The sequence below is a fragment of the Meriones unguiculatus genome, chromosome X (genome assembly GCF_030254825.1).
Source record: "Meriones unguiculatus strain TT.TT164.6M chromosome X, Bangor_MerUng_6.1, whole genome shotgun sequence".
NCBI classification, from domain to species: domain Eukaryota; kingdom Metazoa; phylum Chordata; class Mammalia; order Rodentia; family Muridae; genus Meriones; species Meriones unguiculatus.
The window spans coordinates 97304132-97316440 of NC_083369.1; the positions used below are offsets into that span (position 1 = coordinate 97304132).

The following is a 12309-nucleotide window of genomic DNA, read 5'->3' on the forward strand; positions in this document are numbered from 1 at the left end:
CTCACATCCATCCAGAATGGCTAAGATCAAAATCTCAAGTGACAATACATGCTGGAGAGGATGTGGAGAAAGGGGAACCCTCCTCCATTGTTGGCAGGAATGTAAACTTGTATAACCACTTTGGAAATCAATCTGGCACTTTCTCAGACAATTAGGAATAGTGTTACCTCATGATCCAGCTACACCACTCCTAGGCATATATACAAAAGATGTTCAAGTACACAACAAGGACTTGTGTTCAATCATGTTCATAACAGCTTTATTCATAATAGCCAGTAACTGGAAACAACCCAGATGTTTCTCAATGGAGGAATGGATGCAGAAATTGTGGTATATTTACACAATGGAATACTACTCAGCAATTAAAAACAAGTAAATCATGAAATTTGCAGGCAAATGGTGGGAACTAGAAAAGATCATCCTGAGTGAGGTATCCTAGAAGCAGAAAGACACACATGGTATATCCTCACTTATAATTAGAAAGTATTAGACATATAATATAGGATAACCATACTAAAATCTGTACGCCTAAAGAAGCTAATCAGGAAGGAGGACCCTGGCTAAGATGACCAATCCTCATTCAGAAAGGCAAACAGGACGGACATTTGAAGTGGGTGAAAGCAGGGAACAGGACAGGAACCTACCACAGAGGGCCTCTGAAAGGCTCTACCCAGCAGGGTATCAAAGCAGAGTCTGAGACTCAAAAACAAACTTTGGGTTAGAGTGCAGGGAGTCTTATGAAAGAAGGGGAAGATGAAAGACCTGGAGGGGACAGGAACTCCACAAAGAGAGCAACAGAACCAAAAAATCTGGCACAAGGGTCTTTTATGAGACTGATACTCCAACCAAGAACCATGCATGACGATAACCTAGACGATAATCAGCCAGTCTTGATGAGACCTGATAGGCTAGGGACCAAGGGAAGGAGAGGAGGACCTCCCTTAACAGTGGACTTGGGAGGTGCATGGGAGGAGATGAGGGAAGGAGGATGGAATTAGGAGGGGGCTATATCTGGGATACGAAGTGAATAAAGTATAATGAATAAAAAAATTAATTAAAAATATTTTAAAGACTACTTTTTTTAAGACCTCTGCTCTTCCTGAGACTTAGTTCAATTCCCAGCAACCACATCATAGTTCAAAACCACCTATAATAGGATCTGATGTCCTCTTCTGTTATGTAAGTGGGCACATGCATATGCATAAATGAAATAAATAAATAAATAAATTTTAAAGGAAAGATTATGCCCCCAGGTCCAGAATGTAAGTAAAAACATACAGTATATACCAAGAAAATAAAAGAGCCTGATAGTTTATAGACACATACCGTGAACCCAAAATGAAGCCAATTTGAAGTTGTTCATAAAATATGAACTAGAATTAGAACTCTATCACTTAGCAAAAGGCACTCGAAAACATTCTAGGTGGATCTTTGAGAAGTTTCCGGCAGTAAGGACACTTGCTGCTAAGGCTGAAGACATGAGTTCAATCCTGGATGACATGATAGAAGGAGACAACCAACTCTCATAAGTTGGTTTCTGTCAGACACACCACAGATACACATAAACACGCACATACACACAATCTAGCACTAAATAAATAAATGTAAAAAAGAAACCCACCGATTTAATCATTTCTTTATACAATCTGCACTGCAGTGGCGTGTCTCTACCACTAGAGGGCAATATTGGTTTAGAAGTCCACAAAATAAAATGGGAGCCAGCTATGTTAATCAGTATACATTAATCGTCTTTAACTATCTCAAGTATCCTGCCCCAGTATATTCATATACTTGTATTAATCAGATCATAAATCTTAAACCTCGGTTCTTAACACAGATGGCCATTCTAATCATAAAAGGGCACTATACATCTTGAAGAAATGGAATGATAAGAAAGCTTCCTTACACTGCTTCTTTCTTTCTTTTGTAACACAGTCTGTTTGGGATAAACTCCAGAGCCGCATACATTCCAAGCAAGCCGCTTACCACTTAGATACACTGCCAGTCACTACTTAAAATTTTCCACAAAAGATTCTTGAGTCAGTTCTTCAGTGAAGAAAATTAGTAAAATTTTTATACAAGCTTTTCAATCACACTTTATCACCTCAAAGTATTTTGTTCTTATGGTTTATTCAGTCTATTTCCAACAAGGTCGAAAAAGAACACTGGATTCCTGGAGTTGGAGTCGCAGGCAGATGTGAAGTGCCTGATGGGGATGCTAGGAACCAAACATTAGATATCTAGAATATCAACAAATGCTCTTAATCTCTAAGCCAGCTCTCTGGCCCTCCACTCTCCTTTGTAAACAACCAAAAAAAAGTTTTAGAGAAAATTCATTTATGTATGCGTGTGCCTGCTTATCTACATTCAATGTGGAATTTATATCTAACCACTATTCTAATTGTACATATTTGTGGAATACAACTTAATAACTAAATACATGTATACAATATGTTATGTCCAATTATAGTTAACATGTGTATCTACTAAACCATTTCTTTTAAATATTTTTGTTTTATTTTTATTTTTTATTTTTAGTCTTGGTTTTTTTTGAGACATGGTTTCTCTGTGTAGCCTTGGCTGCCCTGGAACTTGCTTTGTAGACTAGGCTGATCTAGACCTCACAGAGCTCTGCCTGCCTCTGCCTTCCTGAGTGCTGGGATTACAGGCATGCACCACCACCACCACCACTCTCTGGCTTTCTTTAAAATGCTTTAATTAGCATATAATAATTATGAGGAATATATATTACAGGGATATTTTAATGCATGTATATAATGACTGTGTTTCTAACTAGCAGCTTAAAGTATTTTTATTAATGTGGAATTCAGATGTAAAAATAGTATGTAAATAATAGAGGTTTATTATTAGGAAAGACGAGTATAAAAGATCAGAAAGGGTCAGTGCCTTTCTCTTTGATCACCTCCCCCTGGGGGGGGGGTTCAGCCTTGCCAGGCCACAGAGGAAGATGACCCAGCCAGTCCTGATGAGACCTGATAGGCTAGGGTCAGATAGAAGGGAAGGAGGACCTCCCCTGTCAGTGGACAAGGGGAGGGGCATAGAGGGAGAAGAGGGAGAGGGAGTGGGTCTGTGAGGAGATGAGGGAGGGGGCTACAGTCAGGATACAAAGTGAATAAATTGTTAAATAAATAAATAAAATTTTAAAGGGTCAGAAAGAGAACCAGTTTTAATATTTATGCCAGTAATTAAGTAAATCAATTTTTCTAAGGATTTATTTTATTTTTCTTAAGGGTGTGTGTGTATGTGTTTAGCTGTATGTGAGTACAGGTGCGCATAGAAGCCAGAGGCATCAGAGCCCAAGAACTACCCAGCGTGGCAGTTGGAAAGTCATCTCAGATCCTCTACAAGAAGTCTTCTATTTCTCCAGCCCCTAGATAAGTCTTTAAATGATCAATTTCCAAATCCCAGCATGGTGGCACATGCCCTTAATCCCAATATTTTTGGGAGACAGATGCAGCTGACTGTGAGCTCAAAGCTAGCTTGATCGACATAGGAAGTTCCAGGATAGCCTGGGTTACATAATGGAGTCCCTGTCTCAAAAGGATCAGCTCCTCAAAATATCACTATTTAATCCATTTTGAACATTTGTTCAAAACATTTGTTTTGAACAGAACAGTCTTAGAAGCTAACAAAAATTTAAAGATTGAATCCAAGCCAAATGAAAACATGGGATAATCTGAAATTGAACCAAATGTATTTTATACTGCTAGTCAATATATCAAAACCATCTGTTTGAAAAGGTTTGGCCCAAAAGCTGTAGACATGGCTCAACAATTAAGAACACTGTTTAGTTGGTTTTCCTGAGGACCTTGGTTCAATTCCCAGCACCCACACAGCAGCTCACAACTATCTGCAACTCTGGTTCCAGGATATTTGACACCCTCTTCTGACCTCCACTGTCACCAGACACACACAGACATACCTTCAGGCAAAATACCCACACACTTAGCATAGAATACAATTTAAAAAAGAAAAAGAAAATGTTTGACCCAAGTAAAAATTCAACTTGAGAGCCAAGTTGCCCATATCTTTTAAAGACCAAATGCAACCTAACCTAAACATAAGTAAGGAAACTAGTTTTGTAAAATTAAGTGGAAACAAACTATAAAATAACTTGATAAGCTCCTAGTTTAAATTTAGTTACTTATAAAGATGTCTATATTTTTTCTGGAAAAAAGCATAGTATGTCTCTTCTTTCACAGTGGGAGATGTGTTTTTAAATTCCCAGTGGATACACAAAACCAGAAATAATACTAAATGTGGTTTTCTCTACACATGCCTACTCATGATAAAATCTGACTTATAGAGTTGGACACAGGAAAACATTAAGCAACAACTATTAATAAAACATAATATACTGTAATCAGGCCCTATTAATGTATATATTAATCAAACTGATTTAAAACTTGCTTATTTTTTTTGGAAAGTCCAATTTAATATTGTTGGATGAGGACAGCCCAGAAGTAGTTGAAACCATGGAAAGCAAAATCATGGATAAAGCCAGCACAGTGTGTTGAAATTTTACCAGAATGAATGCTGATCCAAAGTACATCAGTATTCCTAGGTTCACACTGTGATAGCTAATGGGAGCAAGAATCTCAATTACCGCCTGCACGGGGACATGTTATCCTTACCATTCCTTCCCAACGTGACTTAAGTTTTCAATGTATACATCATAAGATTTCTGGGGTAAATTTTTTCTTTGAAAATTTAGCTCTTCATCACATTGGCTTGATCTAATGGCATTCCAAATTACAAAGATATTTAATAAGACCTATCTTAAGGAAAAACTTAGTAGAGGACTATTGACTCATATTTTATTCTTATTTCTTCTTGAAACATAAAAGTGGCTAATGAAACATACCTTCAGAGTTATGCGCAGTCTCCTTGTGTTTTCGACAATAAACGCTGGGGGGGACAAAATTATGAACTATGCAAACTAAATTCATTTTTCTATTTACAAAAATGAGTAGTACAGCCCACCCCATTCATTAACTGAATTCATTTTTTTAAATCTCACTGTTACACTTCTTAAATAATTTCTGTAACCATTACATATCAAAACAGCCCTAATATTGATGATGAAATGCTTTGAATGGGGGGGGGGGGACTTTTAAAGCCTGAAGGAAAGTATGACTGCTTTAAAACAAAGCAAAGTGAAAGAGTTACATGTAAATTCCCTGTGAAGGTTTCTCTCGGATCTGAGCTTTATCATGCAACGCGCCGTGGTAGTGGAATGTCCTGGGGCAGGTTTTCATATCACAGCCAATAGTTGCTCCAGGACAAAGAACATATCTAGAGAAAAACAACAAAACAATATTCAAATGTAATTCTGCTAATATGGTCACAAACAGGGTAGGAACATTCCAGTTTCTGTGAGGAAAAACAAGCTGCTTATTGAAAAACATCTAATTCATGTCATTTTTCTTATTTTGTCCCCTAAAATTAATTTGAATAAAATTATTCTGGTGTTAACTTTTTTAACTGACAAAATATACAGGATGTTATAAATATTTCATATTTCACTGTGGTCAAGGAAACATTGGAAAATACTGTAAATCATGGATTTGAGCTATATATAAATAACAGTATAAAAGAGATAGACCTCTTTTGCAATCCAGAACTTACTATATACAAGCAATTAGGTAAAATATCTCATGAGAATTTTTTTCTTTAGAATTTCTACTTAAATCAGTCTGAAGGTTAATAATAAAGCTCAGTGGTATACTGCTGTCCAGTCACAACACTGAAATTTTTTTGAAATCAGATTTAAATGAAGATTTATTAAACAAATGAGGAAAAATGCTACAGATTTAAATGAAAACTTTTGAGAAAAACTTCCCTATACTACTTGGAAACCTGATAAATCAAATGGATTTTAGGCCAGTAGAGAAGATAAAGGAATTATATAGTAGTTTTCATACCTTGAGTTGAGGATATTTTGTACTTATCTTCTACATTATGAATCCAAGCCAACAGAAAAAAAGAAAAGATTCTTTCAACTCAATACATCTCACATTCTGAACATATTGGATAGAAATTAACCAGCTCATGCTGTATATTTAGAAAGCAATTCTTTTCTAAAAGTACATAAGAATCGTTATTAATAGTTTTGGTTCACAAAACAGTGCACTGTACCCACTGGGCTTTTAATGTGCCATCTCCTAAGCCATAACTGCCAAATCAAATGAATCACAGTAAGATAAAACTGAAATCTTTATTTTGTTTCCTGGTTGCCAGATACCTTGCTTTAAACTCTGGTTTCAATACTCAGGAGACCAAGGCAGGAAGATTAACTTTCAGACAGCTTGGGCTACATTACTGAGGTTCTAGCTCCCAAAAGCAAAACCAAGATCAAATAACAAGCAAAGAAACAAAAGAAAGTTATGATTCTAATGTTTGGGCTACTTTATCCCTGAGCAATGTTGATGTACTAAGAATCTAATATAAATTCCAATATCATTTCTCATATTTCCCTAAAGAAATAATTTTTAAAAATACATGTAAAAAAAAATACTCTCAATATAGGTACTTCCCAGAAAACACCAGGGCTACTATCTACGAGTAATATGCAAGAAATAACCCATTTCTTCAAATGAGTACTGAGACTCGAACTAATTACAATAAAAAGAAACACTGTGCTAATGGGGAAAAGCAAGATCACAGAGCACTTGCTCAACAAGTGTGAGGCCCTAGGTTCAATTTCCAACTCCACCAAAATGAATAAGTTATTTTTAAAAGTATCAGGAATAGTGTAGCCAATGTACTCCATGCCTGTCTCTCAACTGAGAAGGCAAAAGAAACCAAAATATACAAGTATTTTTGTGGGGACTGTAAACTCAGATCTGTCCAAAGAAAGTGGTCTAAGCAGTTATGGTAATAGAAACCCAATTTCATAAATAATAGGAAGCAACACAAGAAGATCATGTTTATAAAGCAATCAAAAGCTTATTTTGTTCTCAATTCTAGTCAATGAAAAATATGACAAAATAGCAGTAAAAATATTTTAGAGTAGAAATTACTTGTCATGATTCAGAACTGAATTTCTTTGAGACTTTGGGTTTTGGGGGAGAGTGTTTGTTTTACCTTCAAAAAGGTTTCCTTATTTTTTTTATGTATATGGGTGTTTGTGTGCCCATGGAGGTCAAAAGAGTGCATTCAAATCTCCTAGAATTGGACTTAGACATGGCTATGAGCCTCCATATGGGTTGAGCTGCCTGGGGATTGAACCAGGTTCCTCAGAAAGAGCATTGAGTGCTCCCACCCACTGAGCCATCTCTCCAGCCATCTCCATCTCTCACTTGTTTTACTTTTTTAGATAAGGTCCCACTATGTAGGCTAGTCCAGCCTCCAACTGAAAACCCTCTTGTGCCAGCCTCCTAAATGCTAGGATTTTAGGTTATGCCCCTCTTATACTTCTCACTGTGTTATCCTAATAGTCTATGCCATAGCCCAACCCCTGCAATAATTTATTTCCCTGAACTCCTTTGGGACAGGATACATATCATCTCCATCTAGGCTCTTATACTTTTGCTCCCTGTTTAGCTATTTTTTTTGTTTATAAATGGATAGGTTTTACCTAACCATTATTTCTACATTATTTTTATAATACTAGAGAAGGACCCCAAGCCTTTATGGATGACAGGCCAACCCTCTCCTACTGAATATTAACTCCAGGCCTAGACTGAATACATTTGAAAACTAAGAAAGTATCCAATAAGCAAAACTCTCAGTCCTCATAGACAGAGAAAACAAGATATTCAATGACAAAAACAAATTTCAAAAATACCTACAAACAAATTCAGCATTACAGAAGACACTAAAAGGGAAAATACAACAAAAGAAAACTATCTACATTCAAGAAAACACAGGAAATAAATAACCCCACTACAGTAAAACAAGAAGCAACCAAGCACACAACCGTATGACCACAGCCAACATCAAATTCAAAGGATCTAACAGCCACTGGTCATTAATCTCTCTCAATATCAATGGACTTAATTCTCCAATAAAAAGACACAGACTAACAGAATGGATGCATAAACAAAACCCAGCAATCTGTTGTATACAAGAAACACACCTAAGTCACAAAGATAGACATTACCTGAGGGTAAAAGGAGGGAAGACAGCTTTCCAAGCAAATGGATACAAGAAGCAAGCAGGAGTAGCCATTCTAATATCTGATAAAATAGACTTTCAACCAAAATTAATCAAAAGAGATGGGGAAGGACAATTCATACTCATCAAGGGAAAATTCCACCAAGAAGACATCACAATCCTGAACATCTATATCCCAAATACAAGGGCGCCCACATTTGTGAAAGAAACATTGATAAAACTTAAACCACACATAGATCCCCACACACTAATAGTGGGAGACTTCAACACCCCACTCTCAACAAAGGACAGGTCAACTAAACAGAAATTAAACAAAGAAACAATATCTCTAACAGAGGTCATGAATCAAATGGACCTAACAGACATTTACGGAACCTTACACCCAAACACGAAAGAATTTACCTTCTTCTCAGCACTTCACAGAACCTTCTCCAAAATAGACCACATAGTTGTTTACAAAGCAAGCCTCAACAGATACAAGAAGATTGAAATAATACCTTGTATCCTGTCTGATCACCATGGAATAAAGCTGGACCTCAGTAACAACAGATATGGCAAAAAGCCTACACATACATGGAAACTGAACAACTTGCTACTAAAAGACAGCTGGGTCAGGGAAGAAATAAAGAAAGAAATTAAAATCTTCCTAGAACTCAATGAAAATGAAGACACAACATACCCAAACTTGTAGGACACAATGAAGGCAGTGCTAAGAGGAAAGTTCATAGCACTAAGTGCCTTCAAGAAGAAATTTGAGAGCGCATTCAAGCAACTTAATGGCTCACTTAAAAACCCTAGAAAAGGAAGAAGCAGACACACCAAAAAGGAGTAGATGGCTGGAAATAATCAAACTCAGGGCTGAAATCAATCAATTAGAAACAAATAAAACAATTCAAAGAATCAATGAAACCAAAAGCTGGTTCTTTGAAAAAATCAACAAGATAGACAAACCCTTAGCCAAGCTAACTATAAGGCAGAGAGACATCATCCAAATCAACAAAATCAGAAATGAAAAGGGGAACATAGTAGAGGAAAATGCAGCCACTTTTGATGTGAACTGATGGACTAAGATCAGAAAGGAGAGGAGAACCTCCCCTATCAGTGGACTTGGGGAATGGCATGCATGCAGAGGGAGGAGGGAGGGTGGGATTGGGAGGAGAGGAGGGTGGGGCTTATGGGGGGATGCAGAATGAATAAAATGTAATTGACGAAAACTTTAAAAAAAAAAAAGAAAAGATAATCTAAGAACCTTAAATGACTTTCAAAAGTGGAGGAAAACATGGAGTTAGTCAATTTACATGGAGCAAATTTAGTCTCGCCCCTGGGGGCAATGGTCTCCTGAACCTACCCAGACCTCGGACACCACCACTGCTAGTTCTAGGACTGATGCAGGATGTTCCAATGAGGGGGTTAAGGCTTCTCATAATATTTCCTATAAGTCCACACCTGTTTGTTTATAACCCCCATTTTTATTCATTGATAGCCAGATAGAGCCAAGTAATTGTGGTAATGATACTTGCTTTCTTGCCCAATGCCGGAATGCTAGCGAATTTAGGTATGCCCTGGTTACTCGCATGCCTCGCTGGGTGCCTGTGCCCGTTGATGCCCCTCATGCTATGACAATCTTTAGACAGAAAAGAGATCTTGGAATTACAGCCGCCATTGTTACTGCCATCTCATTGGCGACTGTTGGAGCTACCACCGCGGCATTAGCCATGAGTCATACTATGCAGACTGCTCAGACCCTAAATAATCTTTTAGCCAATGTAGCTCATGCTCTAGATGTACAAAAAGGAATTAATGCTCAACTAAAAGGAGACTTGATGGTGTTCAATCAGAGGATTGACCTCGTGCAGGAGCAAATTGATACCCTATGGCAAACTGCTCAACTTGGCTGTCAATGGAAGTATGCTGGACTTTGTGTCACTAGCACACAATATGAGAATCTTTCCCGTGCTGCAAATCTGTCTAAAGAATTGTCTAGCTATATTTTAGGTAATTGGACTGAAGAATTGGATACTATGATGGAGCAGCTGAGAGTGGCCATTGTTACGGCAAATTCTATCAGAGTGGACGCAGGACTAGCCACAGGATTATCATCATGGATTGCTGCAGCCATGAATCATCTGAAGGAATGGGCGGGCACGGGAGCGTTAGCAGGCCTTCTGGTGTTGGTCTCCTTGGTTTGCCTGTGGTATATATGCAAGATTAGAGCCTCACAACAGCGTAATTCAGCCATGACCATTCAGGCCTTTGCAGCCATTGAAGCAGGACAGTCTCCCTAAGCATGGTTGGCTACCATAAAAAGCTAAAATGTTATGCTCAGGATGCGAGGCTAAGCACTGCACTCAGGGTCAGCCGCTTTCGACCCAGAGCAGAGCATGTCTGATTGCATGCGGGTTGATGCCCTAGGTCCCGCCTCTGAGAAAAAGGTATCAGACGGGTCTGATGCTCTTTGGGTGGATGACACCTAAATGAACATCGGTACAAAGTCCCAATTTATTTCTAATATCAGAGATCAGACCTCTACTCTTGCCTGATGCGTCTAAAACAAAAAGGGGGAACTGTAGAGAGCTGCGTAATGCCGTACCTTAAAGATGGAGCTGGTTTCCGCCTTCCACCTTCCCGATGGTGAGTGCTCTCTGTCACAAACAACTCCATATTTGGCTAAGGCGGAGGATCTGGCTTGCTTCAGTGTATGTGGACCTATCTGCATTGCCCACGTAGCATGCTGAGGTTGGCTACCCAGAGGCTATTTAAGCTGTGGGCTGGCTTTCCCCGGGGTCAGAAGATTGTTCAAGGTTCCTGAATAAACTGCATTGAGAAGAAAAATAAAATAAAATAAAATAAACATAAATTCAGTTTTCCTCAAAAAAAAAAAAAAAGAAAAGAAAAGAAAAGGGGGACATAACTACAGACACTGAGGAAATTCAAACAATCATTAGGACTTACTTCAAAAGTCTATACACAACAAAATTTGAAAATTTAAATGAAATGGACAATTTTCTTGATCAATTCCACTTACCAAAGCTAAATCCGGACCAGGTAAATCAATTAAATAGTCCTATATCCCCCAAGGAAATATAAGCAGTCATCGAAAGTCTCCCATCCAAAAAAAGCCCAGGACCTGATGGTTTCAGCACAGAATTCTACCAGACATTCAAAAAAGAGCTAACTCCAATTCTCTTCAAACTATTCCACAAAATCGAAACAGAAGCAACATTACCAAAATCATTCTATGAAGCCACAGTCACCTTGGTACCTAAACCTCACAAAGACCCAACAAAAAAAAAAAGAGAACTTCAGGCCAATCTCCCTTATGAACATCGATGCAAAAATACTCAACAAAATACTCACAAACAGAATACAAAAACACATCAAAGATATCACCAACCATGACCAAGTAGGCTTCATCCCAGGTATGCAGGGGTGGTTCAATATACGGAAATCCATCAATGTGATTCACCATATTAACAAACTGAAAGAAAAAAACCACATGATAATCTCCCTAGATGCCGAAAAAGCATTTGAAAAATCCAACATCCATTCATGTTTAAAGTCTTGGAGAGATCAGGGATACAAGGCACATATCTAAACATAGTAAAGGCAATATACAGCAAGCCTATAGCCAACAACAAACTGAACGGAGAGAAACTTAAAGCAATCCCACCAAAACCAGGGACAAGACACGGCTGCCCACTCTCTCCATATCTCTTCAACATAGTTCTGGAAGTCCTTGATAGAGCAATAAGACAGTTGAAGGAGATCAAGGGGATACAAATTGGAAAGGAAGAAGTCAAATTATCACTATTTGCAGATGATATGATAGTATACGTGAGTGACCCCAAAAGCTCTATCAGGGAACTCCTCCAGCTGATAAACACCTTCAGCAAAGTGGCCTGATACAAAATTAACTCAAAAAAATCAGTAGCCCTCCGGTATACAAAAGATAAAAGGGCTGAGAAAGAAATTAGAGAAACAACACCCTTCACAATAGCCACAAATGACATAAGGTACCTCAGAGTAACCCTAACCAAGGAAGTCAAAGACTTGTATGAAAAAAATTTCAAGTCTCTGAGGAAAGAATTAGAAGAAGATATGAGAAGATGGAAAGATCTCCCATGCTCATGGCTTGGCAGGATTAACATAGTAAAAATGGCCATCTTACCA

The 12309-nt window shown here is 38.0% G+C and overlaps 1 pseudogene; it reads right to left on the reverse strand.

The window, feature by feature from the left end:
• Window positions 1-12309, reverse strand: part of LOC132649890 (PHD finger protein 6-like) — a 55399-nt pseudogene that overhangs the window by 21364 nt on the left and 21726 nt on the right.